The 19,026-nt window shown below is 45.6% G+C and overlaps 1 protein-coding gene across 8 annotated transcripts in view; it reads left to right on the top strand.

Annotated features, from left to right (window-relative positions):
• ELF2 (E74 like ETS transcription factor 2) overlaps positions 1-19,026 on the top strand; it is a 593,917-nt gene that overhangs the window by 149,536 nt on the left and 425,355 nt on the right. For all 8 annotated transcript variants that reach the window (XM_085641518.1, XM_085641513.1, XM_085641515.1 and 5 more), the window contains one exon: positions 8,879-8,964. The gene's annotated coding sequence lies outside the window, so the exon portion shown is untranslated. The remainder of the gene's footprint in view (positions 1-8,878; positions 8,965-19,026) is intronic.

Raw genomic sequence — 19,026 nt, 5'->3', positions numbered from 1 at the left:
GCTGTTAGCCGCATTATAGTATTCTTCTAAATCCGGGGCGCCCATCCCCCCAAGCTCATAAGGAAGAGTGAGCGAGTCCCACTGTATTCGGGGCTGTTTAGCTGCCCTCACAAGTCGTATCAATTGTGTACGCCAGACTTTAAATAAGTGTTTGGGCAGAAGAATAGGTATATTCTGAAAAAGAAAGAGGAACCTTGGTAAGATTACCACTTTCATGGTAGCAATACGTCCCATTAATGAAAGTGGAAGCAGTATCCATTTGTCTAAATTTTCCACCAGCTTTTGTGTGGCCATGCCGTAGTTTTCCTGACTCACTATTGTGGGATCAGTTTTGAAATTGAATTCCTAGGTACCGTACGGCGTCAGCAGTCTACCGTAGCTGGAATTCCATGCTGGGTTCTGTAGTGTTAGAGGTGAGGGGGGAATACGATTGATTTAGACCAATTTACTCGAAGACCAGAATGCTCACAGAACTGAACAACCTCCCCCAGTATGGGGGAAAAATTCACCTCCGGGTCATAAACTTATAGTAAAGTGTCATCTGCATAGGCGTAAATATTAAGGGTGTACCCGGGGAATCTCAGCCCTCTACAAGTGTGATATTCACGAATAGCACCAGCCAAGGGCTCTGCGACTATTGCATATAGGAGCGGGGACAAGGGGCACCCCTGCCGTGTTCCGCGTGTACTGCGGAATGGCTGTGAGACAACGTCACCAATCCGCACTCTAGCTGTGGGTGACACATACAACACTTGCACCAGACGTAGGCATATATTTCCAACTCCTATCTTGCGCAGTACCGCAAACATAAACCCCCAGTCGAGAGTCAAAAGCTTTTTCAGCATGAAGAAACACTGCAGCAGCTTTGACTTCTGGATTTAATACCTGCACCTCACGAAATAAGGGTCCAAGATTATGAGATAGATTACGGCTAGGGACAAATCCTTCCTGTTCTATTCGTATAATGCCAGGTAACAAGGTGGCGAGTCTGTTGGCCAGGATTTTGGCGTAGATCTTCGCATCCATGTTGAGGAAGGACAGGGGCCTGTACGAGGAACAATTACTTGGTGCCTTACCTGGTTTTAATAACGTAACAATGATAGCCTCACGCATAGAAGGTGGCATGATGCCTGACACTGCCATTTCTTCAAATAGCATTTTGAGGTGAGGGAGCAGTATATCTAAGAATTCTTTGTAAAGAAAAAAACACCGGGAGACCATTCGCCCCTAGGGCCTTCCCTGCTGCCATTCCACTGAATGCACCCCGAATCTCATCGGCAGTCAACGGTGCCATCAAATGTTATCTATGTTTGTTCACTAACCTGGGCATTTTTATGTATGGAAGATATTCCTCTTGGGCCTCACTATCAGTTGGGATTTGTGAGGTATACAAGTTCTGATAATACTCATGAAAATGTTCTGCGACATCTTCAGTGGTGCCAATCGGACTCCCGCTCTCATCTAACATGCCTACCACCTCTTGGGCCTCAGTAACCCTGCCAACACGGCATCAGCTCGATCCCACTCCTCGTAGAGACGTGCCAAAGCACGAGGAGCGTTCTAGCTCAGTGTTAGTCGAACCGGGGAGTGGTCAGACTATGTACGCGGGAGGTATTCGCAGGTGAGCACCCGAGTCTCTAATCTACTAGATATTAACCAAAAATCTATACGGGTATGAGTGTCATACACTGAGGAATAATGAGTGTACTATATAAGGAATGAGCAGTTCCTGGGAATAACGGACTAGGAGGGGGGGAAGAACAGGTCTTTCTTCAAAATGCCCTCACACACCCCAAGGGATGTCATGCTTCATCATTTGGGCATTTGCCCCTCGTCAAGCCGGCACTGCAATGCCTGACGGGCTCCCGAAACCGGAGCTCTTTATCGGGGATCTTTAGAAGAAGCCGTTTGGGTGCGAGTGGGTGTGAGGGCTGGGTAGTGCACAAAGTATGAAGTGATTAAAATAGGTATAGAGCCGTCCTACTTAATTCAAGTTTTAATTATTGAGGTAGCTCTAGCCTAATTTAAAACTATGTAGAAGCCTTTGTATAGGAGTAATGTTCCATAAGGGCTAATCAGAGGTAGACGTGGTCAACATGTTTCGTGCCCCAGCTGCCCCATAAGGGGTCAATGGCACTTCGTCAGGACTAATGTGAAAGTGTGTGGTGAGTGCACTGCCGTCTAGCACTATAGAGTCAAGTTGCTAGAGACGGTAGGGGTTGTACTAAGGAACTGGTACTGGGGTATAGAAAGACCCCTCGTAACCTAGTCCCGGCTGACGGGGATAAGACCAGAGCACCTTGGTTGCTCCGGTATAAGTGTAGGCGGGCAACTTGCTGGTGTCCTACCCTCGCTCTGGGCCCAGTCTCTAGCAACTTGACTCTATAGTGCTAGACGGCAGTGCACTCACCACACACTTTCACATTGGTCCTGACGAAGTGCCATTGACCCCTTATGGGGCAGCTGGGGCACGAAACACGTTGACCACGTCCACCTCTGATTAGCCCTTATGGAACATTACTCCTATACAAAGGCTTCTACATAGGTTTAAATTAGGCTAGAGCTACCTCAATAGTTAAAACTTGAATTAAGTAGGACGGCTCTATACCTATTTTAATCACTTCATACTTTGTGCACTACCCAGCCCTCACACCCACACGCACCCAAACGGCTTCTTCTAAAGATCCCTGATAAAGAGCCCCGGTTTCGGGAGCCCGTCAGGCATTGCAGCGCCGGCTTGACGAGGGGCAAATGCCCAAATGATGAAGCATGACATCCCTTGGGGTGTGTGAGGGCATTTTGAAGAAAGACCTGTTCTTCCCCCCCTCCTAGTCCGTTATTCCCAGGAACTGCTCATTCCTTATTTAGTACTTTCCCTGGTGCCTATGAGCAGGACCTCATAAACTTGGCTCCTTGTCCCTCCTTGTTTAAAAAAGAATAATGAGTGTAGCCACGCACTGCGGTATATTTGTTTCCAGATGTCTAGGAGGCCATCGGCGTGCATGATGATTTGCAAGGCTACTGCTGCGGCTGCTGGGCGTCTAGGTGGGCCCTATGACCTATCCTAGTGTAGATCCAAAACACAAATAAATTCCCTCCCCCAAATCTGTGGAATGCCCCTCCATTGTACCAGTTTGGCTGCCAGGGAATTATAAAACTGAGGATTGTCATATTTCAGCGACCGCATACCTACCCTGTGAGTCACTCAATAAGCCTGTCCTCTCCACCGCTGCCTTTCTATCAACCCATAGCAGAACCCCTCTAGCGTGGGATGTGAAATCAAAGGAAAAGCAAATTCCATGCAATTTACTATGCATATCTTTACTACGTTCTTGGGTGAGATGTGTCTCCTGTAAGAGAGCGACAGACACTGAATGTCTTTTTTAAATAAGCACCTATCTTTCTGACTATTCGATCACGTACTGCTCTATGTTGTTGGACGATTCTGCCACTTCTAAAATGCGCACATTGTTCCACCTCGATCGCGCTTCAAGATATTCGGCCTTCGCCTGTAGCGCACGTAGAATTTTGTCCCTTTCTTTGTCAGTCTCAGCATCCGCACGGATTACGTTTTCCAAGTCGGAGCCCCGCTGTTCCGCTGCGTCAAACCGCTCCCCGTGCTTGTCCAACCGTTCTGACATGCGGTCCATCTGAAATGAAAGTGTGTTAATTTTACTGTCTATTTTGGAGAGACTTTGTTGTATTGTGCGGAATGCATGTTTCACATCTAGGTCACCTCCCGCTTCTGGATCGTCTGCAGCAGTGTCCTGGTTATTGAGGGCAGAGTCCTTCGCCCTTGCGGTATGCGTGTGCCGAAGTGCAGCTTAGACTGTAGTTTGTCTGTTTTGCCCATGATGCGAAGATGGATGCCAGGGAAGGGAGCAGCATTGGGTTTCATGCTAGACTCAGGTCACGGCTATGCAGGGGCTCCCTCAGGTTGGGGTCTCTGTGTCGCAGTGGGTCGTAGGAGTAAACCCAGCTCCTGTGTAGTAATGCACACCTTCTCCCTGTAGCGTCAGTGCTCATAATTAGTGGGTATTACCCCATATAGGATAGTGTAGGTGCAGCGTCGCTCCTCACTTGGTAAAGCTGACTGACGTTCATGGGGGGCGTTGCGCAGTTCTGTCTTCGGGTGGCCGTAGCCCTCTGCGACCCGGTTCCCAGGAATAAGGGCACACTCCGGAGGAGCACTCATGTGTTCAAGGGCCTGAGAGGCGGCCTCCTGCAAGTCCACCACACTCTCTGGTGATGCAGCTGATTGAGACCGCAAAGCGGCAACTATCTTAGGACCCACACACGTCACCGCCAACCCGCGCCCATGGCCTTGATATGTCGGGTTGATAGCGGGGGCCACCCCATGGGGGAAGCGCGCGCCAACAGTGTGGTAGTCCCCAGTGTGGGCAGACCTGCGCGGACATCTTCAGGCTGATTCTAGGCACCGGCCCGTTACTCTCGTCACTTCGCGGCAGCTTGAAACGGCAGGTGCCCGTACACCTCAGGAGTCCAGTCAGCCACACCGCCGATGTCCTTCACAGGGCACTTAGCGGTCTGCAGGGATGGCGTTTGCCAGATACCTCCCTCCCAAAGCGGGTGACAGCGTTGATCCGGGCCGCAGCAAGTCTCCGCTCCACACGGCTGCCAGAGTGCTTCACCGATAGCCAGTCCCCCCAATATCGCACAGATTTTTATGTTGCTGGGTGCTTTAGACTGCTTGTGACGACAAAGAGACGATGGCACATCCAGATCAGGGCAGAAACTGGATCTTCATGCGGATTTTGTCGGATTACCGGTGGCGATCGGGGGAGCTGCACTAACTCACTGCCATCTTGGAGTCAGGCAAGCTCCGCCCCCCACCCCATGCCCCCCCCCCCCCATCAAATCCTATTTTAGACTAAAGGATGTGGATGAAGGCGGGATTGGTCAACTGTGCGAAGGCACCTGACATTTTCAGCAACATCACAAGTTAGGGTAATCTTCATCTGGGATCTTGAAAGTGTTATCACAATGTGTAAGGTAGGTACCTCCATGCTACAACATCATCGTAATCTAGTTTAGTAGTCAGGTAGTAGGTTGGTGAGTGGCAAATATGTTATCTTGGGGGTGAGCTTAGACGACTTGCTCGATTGTCTTGCCGATTGAGGGTAGGTCTTTGGTGTGATTTTCAGTCTATTGTTAGTTTCCTATGGAGTGGGATCATTTAGCCTGTCTTAAGAGCTTCTTAGACGCTACCTTCCGAAACTCGGAGGGGGGCACCTCCAAGAAACTAGGCATAACCTGATCAATAAAAATGAATGACCATACCTGTGCAGATTCACCAGGAAGGGGTTATGAGGGTTGTTGATCTTATTCTGTTCTGATCCTATCTATCGTCCAGGCCTTGCCTCTGAAATAAATCTCTTGAAACTTTTACTCCTCTTAACAATCATGCCACCAATAACTAATATGACTGTAAGTCCTAACTGGAACCATACTCTTATGTCTCCTTGAAATCTATGCAATGTTACTCTTTTGCATAAAAAAATTATTTCCCCCCAAATCCAACTACATGTGCAAGAAGGAACCACCATCATAAAAACTTGAATGATAGCCCATAAAAGGTAGTCACGGAGATACTTTAGTTACATTAAATGGGAAAATAGTACAAATCATCTGTCCGGTAATCAAATTCTCTGCTTAGGCTAACAATACAGTCATCATTTCCTAAAGTGACACAAAGAACCCCTAAGGAACAGAGATGGCCTTATCAACTTGAGTAGGTGATGCACTGAACCAGTCAAATTGGCTTTAGGATAGTGACACCGGCCACGCCACTGGTTGCTAGGAATGCGCATTGATGGTATGGTCAGGGAAAGTTCTATACGTTGTTCTCCCAATCCCACTGAAACAGATGATATTGGAAGGATGCAAGCAGGCAGTAGGCTAGACAGACATGGCTTTCAGAACTGGTGGTAATGGTACATGGCAGAGTGATGAGACTACCTACAACTCAGCAGAACTTGTTCACAGTGAAAGGGGCGGGAGGTTGGGGGGTCAGGTATGCCGCCCAGAACTAGCCACCCTCAGCTTTGCGAAATGGGTTGTGAAGACTTCGAGTTTGGCAATCTAGGACTGCCACAAAGATCAATGGAAGTCCTAAGAGAATCCAGAAGGCTTACCATATGAAGGTGTTGCACAGAAAAATGTAACGGGCTAATACACTGGCGCAATAGAGAGGTACGATAAGACAGCTGGGCACAGGACATTACCACTATCAGGTGCCCCGTGCAACTTCATGACTAGGGTCTGTCTTACTACTCACTAAAAGTAAACTTGTCAGCCATAGTGACATATTCAAGGGCGCCACACCAGTAGTCAGGTGGTTCCAAGACGGGGCAAACCGAATAGCTTGAATCTGCTACTCATGCAGTTGATGAAACCGTCCTGTGAACCAGTGCACAGGACACAACTCTCACCTCCCCGAGAAATTAGGTAATTTGGGATTGGAATGGAGGAAGTGGATACTGATCATAGGGAAGCAAAATCGTACTCTAATTTGCCAAAGGTAAAAATGAATCTGAAGACGACAACTACACGCATCGGCTTTAGGGGCACATGTTTAACAATGTTGGAGGTTGGATAGAGGACCAAATGGTGGTCAACAATGACGATGCCCGTGCTCAAAAAGAAAAGTGACTATTCTGGAGCCAGCCTTTAGATGACGGAATAATGTCCAGCATAGGAATTCAGAATATTCTTCAAGCTGCAAAAACTACTCCTACAAGTAAGTAACCGTTTTGAGACTCCACTTTGTAGCTTTTTATAAGAGCTCACTTAGAATGGTGTGTCTAATATCCATTACCATATTACAAAAACAAAATTAGTGTCAAAACTAAGATGTGCTGAAGGATATAACACATGAAGGAATACTGAAAGTCGCTAAAAGTGTTAGTCTTCAGTAAAAGACGCAAGTGGGAAGACAGAATAGCCCTAATAAATATTCAAAGGTTTCGACAAAGGAGGGTTAAGTGATTTATTAAATGCTAATACAACAGGTTATGGTTAACCTGGCAAAGTCGTATTGAATACTGCAAGAATAGTTTTAAACTTCAAAACTATTCACTAATGAAATAGACTTCACTGTGAGCTGATTAGATGCTCATTTTTACAGGAATTGCAACAAAAAGTGAAAGTTATGTGTTACTTTACATAATTGTTCCTTCACCTCAGCACAGTGCCATTGTATACGATGATCCATAAGGGTACCTATCATAGTTAGAACTGTGTAACCCATTTTGTCTGTTGGAGGAGGACATGACGGCAGAGAACCGTAGGTGAGACCCACAAGCATAAAGTAAGGAACCTAATTCCCACAGGCCTTTCCTAATTCACTCTAAGAAATGTGGTGGTCTGCTTTTATCAAAACACTCGTCATAAAATTAAATGGATGGTGTGGGAACTTATGACCGTCCGTTCTATTATGTTAAGGATTCCCCTTATCTCTTCTGTAAATGTTTCCGCTGGGTCTAGTGGTCTGTGGCAGTGGGTCAGGGACAGACTGAACACGGGTACGTTGCAAACGAGGTTTTATTGAAATATATCTCTTTTTCAATCTACTAGTGATTCTTTCTCTGGGCCACACGGCGGGATCCGTGGCTCCTGTTGGGGTTGGGGTCTCCGAACCCTCCTTGTATCGTGGTCTCTCGTTCTTGGGCCGTCGGGGTCAGGGATACGTTTCTCAGCGGGAAGGTCCGGGCCCCCAAAAGATAAAGAAAAGACAAGGACAACGGTCAGGGTACCCTTCGGTAAGACTTCCACCTGAGACCGGGACCAGGGAGTGAGGAAACACCCTAAACTGTGCACTCGTGCCCCAAACTGCAAACACTGCTCTTTGTGCCGGTGAGTCTTTCACAACAAGGGAGAGGGAGGCAGGGGAGTATATACAAGGCGTCAGATACAGCGGCTAAGTATACGGGCTCTCCCCTCTTTTTATCCAACCCGCTACCCGCTCCCGTACCTGTCCTAGCCACGCTCCTCCCCTGGGAACGTGGCTGGGCGCTGCGCGGGATCCTGGACCTCCTGGTCGGCTGCAGACCGTCTCTCCGATCCTTCCACCGGCCTCCTCGCTCTCGTCCCGGGTACTCCGCTCTTCTCCTCCGCTGGTCACTCCTCCTCGACTCCGCTCCTCTCCTCCGCTGGTCACTCCTCCTCGACTCCACTCCTCTCCTCCGCTGGTCACTCCTCCTCGACTCCGCTCTGCTCCGCTCTCCAGTCCTCCGATACTCCAGTCTCCACTTACGCTCCTCCAGGATACGCCGTCCGTCCGCTGTCTCGTTTCTCCTCCTTTTCTTGTTCCGGGTTCCGCTGCGTCATACAGGGGTGTGTCCATGTACACGTCACTATCCCACTTAAAGGGCTCGTCTCCTCCTGTCAATCGTCCCGTATCCGTCGGAGGGGGAAACTTCTCGTTTTGCTGTGAGGGAACAAGAGGAGGTGAGAACGGTATGGGGGTCCACCATTCCATACTTTCCTGTTGTTCTGCGGGACCCTCTCCGTTACATGGTCATTGGTGAGGGAAGAGCATTTTCTCTTCTCTAGACCTCTAGCTAGCGTCAAAGCTTGGGACCTGTAGTTCAAATGATCCCAGTTGAATACAGTATCGTGGTTGAATTTCAATACTTGAGTGATGGAAGATTGTTACCGGTTACAAGAGTTTAGATGGAGCGTCCTGTTGGTATTTGACCAAAAATCTTTCCGATTTGAACTTTTGATGCTGATTCAGATTTGTCTCCCTCTTCAGTATTTTAAATCTGGTATTTCATATCAAATTTCATCTTTTTGGTTACAATATTTTTATTGTCTCGAAATGTTTCTCTTACAAGTGTAATTGTTTTGCTTTTAGGTAATGAATGAATTGGGCTTAAGATGTGGTGTGAGCTTCTAAAAAGCCATGACGTACCGAAAACCATTGACCTTCCTCCCTCCCTTGTAAGTACAAACCTGCAATTCCAAATTGTTAATCGATGATGTGTGGTCTTGTTCGCAGATATAAATATAAAGTACAAAAGTGGACAGTTACAATTCACATTTTGCAAATTGTCAAAAAAGTTCGAACCTAGGTCTTTCGGTATGAAACATGCCCTAGGTTAAATATGTCGTGCCTACAGAACTACTTTTGGAGCACAGGAATTTACAGAGTAACCACCAGAAGGTTGACTGGCTAAAATTATTAAAGTGTAGCCATTGCATGAATTTTTCAAGTAGTGAATTAACGAAAGTGTTTTGTAATGGATTGTTGGTCTATCAACTTCTCTGAATTAGCACCTTCATGCTGTATGTTTGGAAACCTCGTTTTAAAGCTGCTCTCTTGCAAAACTGGCATGCGTCCTGCACCACTTTATTTGTCCAACACACGTTTTCCCTTCCCTTTTGCCAAAGGGTGTAGGCTCGAAAACTGCCTTGTGATCATTTTGGCCTGGGACCCAGCGTAACTAGATTTGCTTGTCATTACTTGCTTGCACTGCTTCTTCCTGTGCTGCTTTTCTAGCATGTACATTTGAGTTTAAGTGATTTCAAGTAAGTGAACTTAAATAATAATATATAATCTTTCAACCTCTCCATGTTTTCTCTACATAGGGAACATGTAAAATGGTTTATGCTTTCTCGGTCATGACTCTAAATATTTTCAGCTGATGAGAGGTTGGGAAACGTCTTCAGTGAGTTTATTAAGGCCATGCTTTCACATGTGCGGCCTCCTAGGAGTAGACAAGACCTAGTAATCTGGAGTTGTTGTGGGCTGTCAGTTACAGAAAGAAGCCCAGGTTCTCCTCTTCTGAATTACATGTTTAGCATCTACGGGAGCCTCCCAAAGTCTATATTTTATTCCATGCATTGTCTGTAATCTGCTTCTTATTTATCTTTCTCCCCTATATCACTTGGATAGACAGAGGTTTCCACTGTCAGTCCTGAATGAGTGCTTCCTAAAGAGCAGAGATTGGTCTGCAGTCCATTTCCATAGCACAGACCTAAATGAGATCAGATGAGGGATCTCAAGGCCACGCCTTTGTGTCGTGATAGCATTTCCGAGAAACCCAGATCACCCCCACCCATTTTTTGTTGAAACACTTTTTATTGTTTTCATAGCAACAGCTCAGTACAAACCCCGCTTCCTCCACGGTCAAAGAATGTTTTACACATACAGAGTTACCATCCAATAGCCGGGAGAATGAGCTTCCAGCCCATACAGGCCCTCCCCCCTCCGTCCCCACCCCATGTCAGTGTGCCTCCTGTCTTTCGCCTCACTCCTGATGTGCCCCCTCCCTGCCATAAATCAGACATGGGTGCCCGCCCTCCATTAGAGAACCGTGGCTTTCCCTCGCGCTTAGCCACACCCTCGTTTCCAGCGCTCACTACTACTCCCTTTCTACTCCCCATTCACCACCTCCTCCTGCCCGCCAGATGTGTCCCCCTCTGTCCCGTTGTTAGCCATCAGCCCCTGAAGTTCCACCACCAGCGCCTCCCACGCCCGGGCCGTCGCCAACGCCTTTTCGTCATCCCGCCGAAGAGCTAATTGCAGCCGGAGCGCACCCTCAGCCCCCGCCCAACGCACGAAGGCCGCCCTCCATCGCAAGAAGCTAGGCCCCGTCCTGGACTTCCAGTGCATAGTCAGTTCCCTCTTGGCCATTATCAATCCTAAGTCGTAAAACTTGCTAGTGACCTTCGTCCGGCGGGTGTGCGGGAACCAAAGCAGTAAACAGGCCCCCAGGTCCGGGTTAATAACACGGTCCGTCACCTGATTTAGGCAATCCATAACCTCTGCCCAATAATCACCCAGCTGAACGCAGGACCAAAACATGTGACGAAAATCAGCGCCCTCTCTTCCGCACCGCGGGCATTGCGAGTGTGCACCCCCAAAAAATTGCAATATTTTAACCGGCGTCAAATATGCCCTGTGCAACGTGAAAAATTGAACCAACTGGAACCGGGCATTGCGCGTTCCCTTCCAGGCCCGCCGCACCAGCGTGGTCCAGGTAGTCTCTGGGATCGGTTTCTCAAGGTCCAATTCCCACTTGCCCCTCAAGGCGGCAAGGGGCGGTAGGCCTTCCGACGACAGTCTGCGGTAGAGGCAAGTAATGGCCTTGGACGTCCCCGCCGCCATCACTACATATTGGCAACCCGCAGCGACCGGTGGCTCCGAGAGCCCCGCATTCCAGTGACGCTGAAGGCTCGCTACCAGGGCCGCGTGAAGTAAAAAGTCCCCACGTGGGAGCCCATAGGAGTCCTGCAACTCCTGGAAAGGCAGCAGCACCCCCTCCCGGAATAAGTCGCCCACCATCTGCACGCCCAACTCCTCCCAAACAGCCAGCCCAGACCAATCGCCTCCATGCGGGAACGCCGTACACATTCCCAAAGGAATCTCTGGGGCGTAGGGGCGAGTTATCGCCGCCCTCCTCTGGCACCGGTTCCAACACAGCCGGAGTGTACGCTCTTCCAACGTGAGCAGGGCAAGGTCCAGCCTCTGCTGCAAGACTATGAAGGCTAGCACCAGATCACCCCCACCCATATGAAAGTTTAAGGGTGGCAAATTGTTCTGGGACAGGCACTGGTCCAACCAGAGTGAACAACATGCTGTTTAAAAAAAACAAAACAAGCCTTGGCATAGCCAATAGGTCTTGCCTTTAGGAACTATTAAGTGTTTAGCCAGAGATATTGACTTTGCCTATGTCTTTAAGCTGTGCTGCACAGAAGTCTGCAGCATGCTGAAAAGTTATAATAATGTCAGTCTGTCAGTGAGAGTGAGTCTGTCAGTCTGTCAGTGAGAGTGAGTCTGTCAGTCTGTCGGTGAGAGTGAGTCTGTCAGTCTGTCAGTGAGAGTGAGTCTGTCTGTCAGTCTGTCAGTGAGAGTGAGTCTGTCAGTCTGTCAGTCAGTCAGTGAGTCTGTCAGTGAGTCAGTCAGTCAGTCTGTCTGTATGTCAGTCTGTGAGAGTGAGTCTGTCAGTGTTTGCTACATGTGCGGGGAAGGACTCTATTTAAATTAATTTCTGTTTTATATGGCTCATCAAATTAAAATTGAAAATTGATAGAGAGCAACACATGCTCTGAAAAGAGCTTCAAGGAGATAAGACCCTGATTGTATCAGAAAAGCCCAAAAAGTAAGTAAACTATAAATTGTGAGTAAACGGCCTCAGTTTGTCAGAAAAAAGTGAACAATTAGAGGTCCTAGGAAGTGAGATAAGCAAGTTATTCCATAGCCTAGCACCGACCATTGCTAAGGAATAGCCACCATGCCTAGTACCGCGAAACCTGGAAGATTGTAGGGCAAAAGAATTCGCCAACCTTAAAGATCTAGTAGGAATGTAAAAAGAAAGAAAGATTTTGAAGGGTGATGGGACCTTGTTTGAAAACTGCCCTGTGAACGTTAGATACAATTTTGAATTGAATCCTTATTGTTACATTTAGTCTGGCTGACAATGAACAGCGTCTGTAAATATTATTATATATACTATACAGCTAATCAACTCAGTAAATAGACAACGTAGCCAGGACATAAACATTACCACAATAAAACAGAAAAAAACAAATTGAATTTTTATGTAAGTTATTTGCATAATTGTTGGTCGTTTTGAAAACCTGACTCGATGTTTCAAATAGGTGGGTGGAAGAGCACCGATCTGCTTGGAGATATATATATATTCACTGAAAAAACCATAGGTTTCACACATGTTATAGTTAGCTGGACATTTTACTGATAAAAAACCAATGAAATTCCCCCGTTATAGTTACTGCAGGCAACTATAACTCACGCGACCGCAATCCTCTGCTGATGCTAATACTGTATTTAGACACTTATTTGCCCATGTCTTCTTCCATTAAATTTTAGCTTTACATATATTACAAATATTTTTTTTTCATAAAGACACATATGTCATCAGCAGAAGATTGCGGTCGCGTGAGTTATAGTTGCCTGCAGTAACTATAACGGGGGAATTTCATTGGTTTTTTATCAGTAAAATGTCCAGCTAACTATAACATGTGTGAAACCTATGGTTTTTTCAGTGAATTTGCAAGGTTTTTTAAATGCTAAGTTACTTTACGCCATTCGTGGCGTGCGCGCCCAGTTAACGCAGTTCGTTCCGTGCGCGCACGGTGAGCACGCGGTGCGCTTCGTGCACCGCGCGCCCACTTTACGCAGTTAGTGCCGTGCACGCACAGTGGTCACGCGGTGCGCTGCGCGCACCGCGTGCCCACGTTAAGCGGGATGGGCCATGTACGCACGATGCGCTTCGCGCACCGTGCGCACATGGGGGACATATTTTGCGCATCTTTGTGAAATGTATTCTTTGTTAACTTCTTAAGTCTATATTACGCCATGCACACAGAATGTGGATAATCTTTTTTTTTTTATATAATTGTTTACCATGCTCGTACGGTAAGCGTAATCGGCGATTTTCCGGAAAATTTTTTTTTTTTTTTTTGGGCTTGGGGGTGGTTTGGGGACCCCTGTATCAATGCTAGGTGGTTAGGATCTCATGAAAGGGCTTCTTTATACATTTTTGGGGTTCGTTTTTGCTGCCCAAGTCAGGAAGCAAGAGAGAAAATGGCGGCCGCCGCTTCCTGGTTTCGACCGATTCGAATGTTTACTAAGATCTAACAGCCAATCAGAATCGCGCTCGCGCACGCTACCGTACGCGTACGGTAAGCGCACCGTAAGCGCACGGTAAGCTGCCACAGATATATATATTGATTTAAAGGCTATTTTCTCAGATTCTACTGAACAGATTTACACCAAACCTACAAAAGGCACTTCCTTGACCTGGGGACTACCTCTCTGCCAAATTTCATTAAATTCTGTTCAGCCGTTCGGGCTGTAGCCCTGTCTAAAGGTCCTATGGAAAAATGCATGGGAAAAACGCGTTTTGGGACCCCCCTTTTATCTCAGCCCCCGCTTGACGAATCCCCCCGAGACTTTCAGGGTAGGAGCGGAGCGTAGCGCCCCACCTATTTTGAAAAATTCGCGAGGATTCGTCGACCGGCGCCAAAGTTATTCAAAATAGAATGTTGCGGATTTCCTATGGAAACGTGGTCCTAACTATAACTACCTACTGGCGACCGCCAGTAGGTTATATATATATATATATATATATATATATATATATATATATATTACCTACTGGCGGTCGCCAGTAGGTAGTTATAGTTAGGACCCTGTTTCCATAGGAAATCCGCAACATTCTATTTGGAATAACTTTGGCGCCGGTCGACGAATCCTCGCGAAATTTTCATATATATATATATATATATATATATATATATATATATATATATATATATATATATATATATATATATATATATATATTTTATTTCATTTATTGGTCTTTATTTCAACCAAGTTGATCATAAAAGACAAGGATATTTACAACATCACATATATGAAATCCATTTCTCATCGGGGACTTTACAAAAATATAATAGTACATATTAAAAAAACAGCGAGTATCCACTAAAAGCTGTCCAATGTAAAACCCCTATTAAAAATATTTAAAAAGCACAAACTAAAAGACATTTCTTATAATGGACCATACCAGCGAACCCGTGTGCAGATATACAAATATAAAACATTTATAAATATATATAAACCATTTATAACAATACCAGGAAACTAAGCAGAAGACAAAGCATTGGTAATCACTGTCAGTCTGCTTATTTTCAAACTGTTACGTTATTCTCCAGGCCCATCCCAAAAACTTTGCTATTGCAATTACAATTGCCTCTTGGGTGCTGGACTTTAATATTCTTAGCGCAACAACACTTGACCTAGTGTCAAGATTCAGATAAATTGGTTTGAGCCATTTTCTCCGTGGAGAGCAATATGCTGGGCACGCAAAAAGTATATGGGAGATCGTTTCATCCATACTTTGGCAAAATATACATTTACTATCTTGAGAAGGGTGCCACGGCTTAGTAAAAACTTTGGTAGGCAATGTTCCAACCCTGAACTGAAAATAACGTTTTCTATCCAATGGCTTAGCTATAATGTCCCAACATTCTTCATAAAAAGGATCCAGCTTATGATCCAAAAAGGCACTGGTCAACGATATAGACCCGGAAAAACTCAAAATACCGGATCTAATTATAGACCAGTACACATCCTTGAATGCTTTTTTAGAAGGAAATATATTGTGAGCTGGGTCGTCCCATAGATGCCTCATGTCCATGTCCACCAGGGATCTTTTAACCTGCTGTAACCATCTGATCTTGTGGGAGGTATCGTTTCCTCTTATGTCCATAAGGGCTGAGGTAAAATGGGCTAGTGCCGGTATAGACCAGAGCCTTCTCCAGTAAGCCAATGGTTTGAACCTTGCAACCTCTGTTAGGGGGTGACACCCCATGTCAAGATATAGAGGAATAAGAGGAGTGCTCTGGGGGAAACCAACCAGACCTCTCAAAACTTTTTTGTGCCTGAGCTAATGGGGACAAATTTTCAAACCCCCAGAGTTCTGCCCCATATAAAATGGACGCCATAACTTTAACATGATAAATCTTGACTGCGGGGCCAACAGGCTTGGTTTGAGAGAGCCTATATTCTTTCAAAATCACCCCTGCTATTTGTGAATGTTTAAGCGCCATTATTTCTATTTGGGGCTTCCAATCCAACGTATGATTTATATTCACTCCAAGGTAAGTGAATAAATCTGTTTGCTCTAAAGACTCATTATTCATGACAACTCTTGACTTAATGGCTTTGTGGTTATGTAATACCATTAATTTGGTCTTATCCACATTTACCAATAGTTCATGTTCGGAACAGAATGACTCAAACCAGCCCAGCCTGAGTCTTGAATTAGAGTATCATCACCGAACATGAGTATTGGTACTTTGATGCCCGCAACAGAGGGAGCATCAGTGGGGTGATCTAAAAAATAACTAACCACACCATTTATGAACAGTGAAAACAGGGTTGGAGCCAGCACACACCCTTGTCGTACCCCTTAAGAGATTAGAAATTTGTTTGTAGTATTCCCTTGGGCACCCCATCGAACCTGCGCATAATTTGATTTGTGAAGTTTGATCACCAACTGCAATAATTCAGGGGGGATTCCTAAGTCTCTCAATACGGACCAAAGCTTATTCCTTGCGTCTGTATCGAAAGCTGCTTTAAGATCTACGAAAGTGGCGTAGATGGTTCCACCCGCCAGCAATACAACACGCCAGTAGATTAGTAAAAATAGAAAACTTGGTCTATCGTGCTCACGTAGGCCCTAAAACCAGCTTGGAAGGGGGATAGTATGTTATTCTCCGTTATCCATGCCTGAATTCTATTCAGAACCAATCTAGCCGTGATCTTTTGTGTGGAATCGATCAGGCTGATGGGCCTGTAATTGTTGGGGCTAGAACGATCCCCCTTCTTATAGATGGGGAGGATTTCCGCCCCACGCCAGGATTCAGGAATGGATGCCCCGTTAGCAATTGTATTTGCAAGAACCAATATATACCTAAACCAGTTTTCTTTATCAGACCAATAAATCCACTGGGACACAGTCGGGACCTGGTGCCCTACCTATAGGTGCCGAGGTCACAGCTATTTCAACTTCCCTTAGAGAGAATTTTACTGGGGTCTCTACATTTGGGGCTATAAATGGGGATAGATTTTCTGTGACAGCAAATTGGAGCTCAAAAAATGATACCCATTGGTCTGGGGCAATATGATTGGACGGGGCATTTCCTTGGCCTCCTCGACCCCATTTAACAAGCTGCCAGAATGATTGTGGGTTGTTCATTTTACTTGCTACCAAAAGGTCCTTCCATCTTTGTTCATCCCATGCCCTTTTTGCAGATTGTTGTGTAGATTTATACTGCTTACGGGCTGATCTTATCGAATTTATACTTTTGGGATTTTATAGCCCAGGACAACTGTTAGTGTGCTATCCTACATGCCTTATTGTACCAATGGTCGCGCTTTAATGACGATCGCTTAGGGGTTTCATAAGGTTTAGTAAAAAAATGCCTGATATTTTCAAACAAGGACTCATGAATATGTGTAATATTTTGATTGATGTCTTCCTGGTTTGTAAATTGTTCAAGGAGATCTAGTGTATTTACCATCTCAGCGTTCATACTTGTGATGGAACTTTCGTTTTCAATTACCCGAGATCACTTAACCCTACTCAGGTCGTTACTGATTATAGCATTGGCGGTCTCAGTTATCTCAGTTGGAGACGAAGGTCCTACTTGGGCTAGGCCTTTTACTTCTAGCAGTAGTGGGTTATGATCGCTTTCGATTCTGGTACAAACCTTCATACCTACTACTGAGGACCAATACTCTGCATTAATAGGATATAATCTATTTGGCTACTGCTCAGGCCGTTATTATAAGTATGGGATCCTGATCGGTCTGATGGGGTGCACCCATTTACTGCTCGCACACTCCTCTCCAAACTAAGGGCTTTCAACTGGAGGGCTGCCTCGGTCCATTTTTTAATTGGTGGAATTTCCAGTTGAGGGATACCCCATTGGGCATCTTCATCTGCACTTAATTGGCCGTCCTCATGGTCCAATGGCTCAAAAGTAGTATTAAAATCACCAGCAATAATTGTATTATACCCTTCACCCTTACTGACTAAAAAGTTATTAAGATCAGTAATAGTCTTTGAGGACCTGCCACCTGCCAAACCCCGAGCATAAACGTTAACTATGAGTATTTTCGACGCGTTTTTAGGGCAAATGAGCAGCGCCAAAATATCCATATTGTCAGTCTTGAGTTCGGTTATCTTAAAAGCGGGGGTCTGCCTTACCCATGTTGTTCGACCTCCAGAGGGCCTTCCCTTATGTCCACCCACTGCCACTTTGTGGAAAGTAAGGTAGCCATGATGGAAGACCGGGGCCAGCGCCCAGGTCTCCTGGAACACTACAATATCCAGTGTTTCAATAAAATCTGTCCAATCGGATGATTTTATCTTACTTGGCAACCCTGCTATATTCCACAATGCAAATCTCAGTAGAGATGGATCGCAGTTCACCATGTTATTGCTTAAGCTAGCCACCTTTGGTACACCTATTACAGAAGTGGCTAAAACTGAAGGGTGCTTTGCTTTGTGGGTTAAGTTTCCCAATTTGGTACGTGCTGCTCTCAGTGTTCTCGACTAAGTCCTAGGCAAATCATCAACACAATCCGACCCTACTGAACCGGTACCAGAAGGATCGCCCATACAAGAGCTTACAACCCCATCCATGGGGCTGGCCATCAGGGTTCCTCCCTGTAGATTCATACCATTTGATGGTCAGTCTATATTTTGGAGGGATGAATCCCCGATTAGCTTTCTTTCAAAGGTATTAAAAGGTAAATGATTAACAAAATCTGGAGGGTTCAATTTCAACCTAATATTTGTATGGATAAGGTGTGAAGTTCTTAACTCAAATTTCAACAGATTCTCTACCAACAGTGGCGAGACAAGGGTAAGGCACACATAGTCAGTGTCTCCATCCTTCGAACAATATCTTATAGCAGAGGATATATCCTCCCTGATTAATGATCTGCACTTACGAACATGTCGTAGCCACTGGATACTCTTGTTGATCAGGGACTGTTCATCCTCTCCGATTAGGCTGGGCTGGATCTTAGGAACATTGGTTAAAAAAATGTGACTCTATTGGCCGGGGGCGAGAATTCTCAGTGAGGCTTAGTCTTGTAGGTAGGCTTGACCTAATCTGATTTGAGTGAACATACGCAGGTTGAGTTTCCCTTCTGATCGATCGATTATGCAATTTACCTGATCTACTTGCAACTTCGTTTGTGGCTACACATTTCAACATAGCATTTGGATGGCTAGGAGGTTTTTTTGGAAACTCTTTTCATTTATACGTTGACTACATTCTTATCGATTGGACGGTTAGGGTTTCCTTTATTAGTGATTGGTGTACTACTGGCTTGAGTATGGGGCAGATCTTGAGTAGCTGAATACTCTTTGCCAGAGCTTTTCTTTTTTTTTTTTTACAATTTTGTTTTTTTTTATTATTATTTTTTTTAACAACCTTTATTTACACGTCGAA

Source organism: Triturus cristatus, chromosome 2_2 (genome assembly GCF_964204655.1).
Source record: "Triturus cristatus chromosome 2_2, aTriCri1.1, whole genome shotgun sequence".
NCBI lineage: Eukaryota > Metazoa > Chordata > Amphibia > Caudata > Salamandridae > Triturus > Triturus cristatus.
Note: the sequence above shows the minus strand (reverse complement) of the source record. Positions and strands in the feature narration are given on the sequence as shown.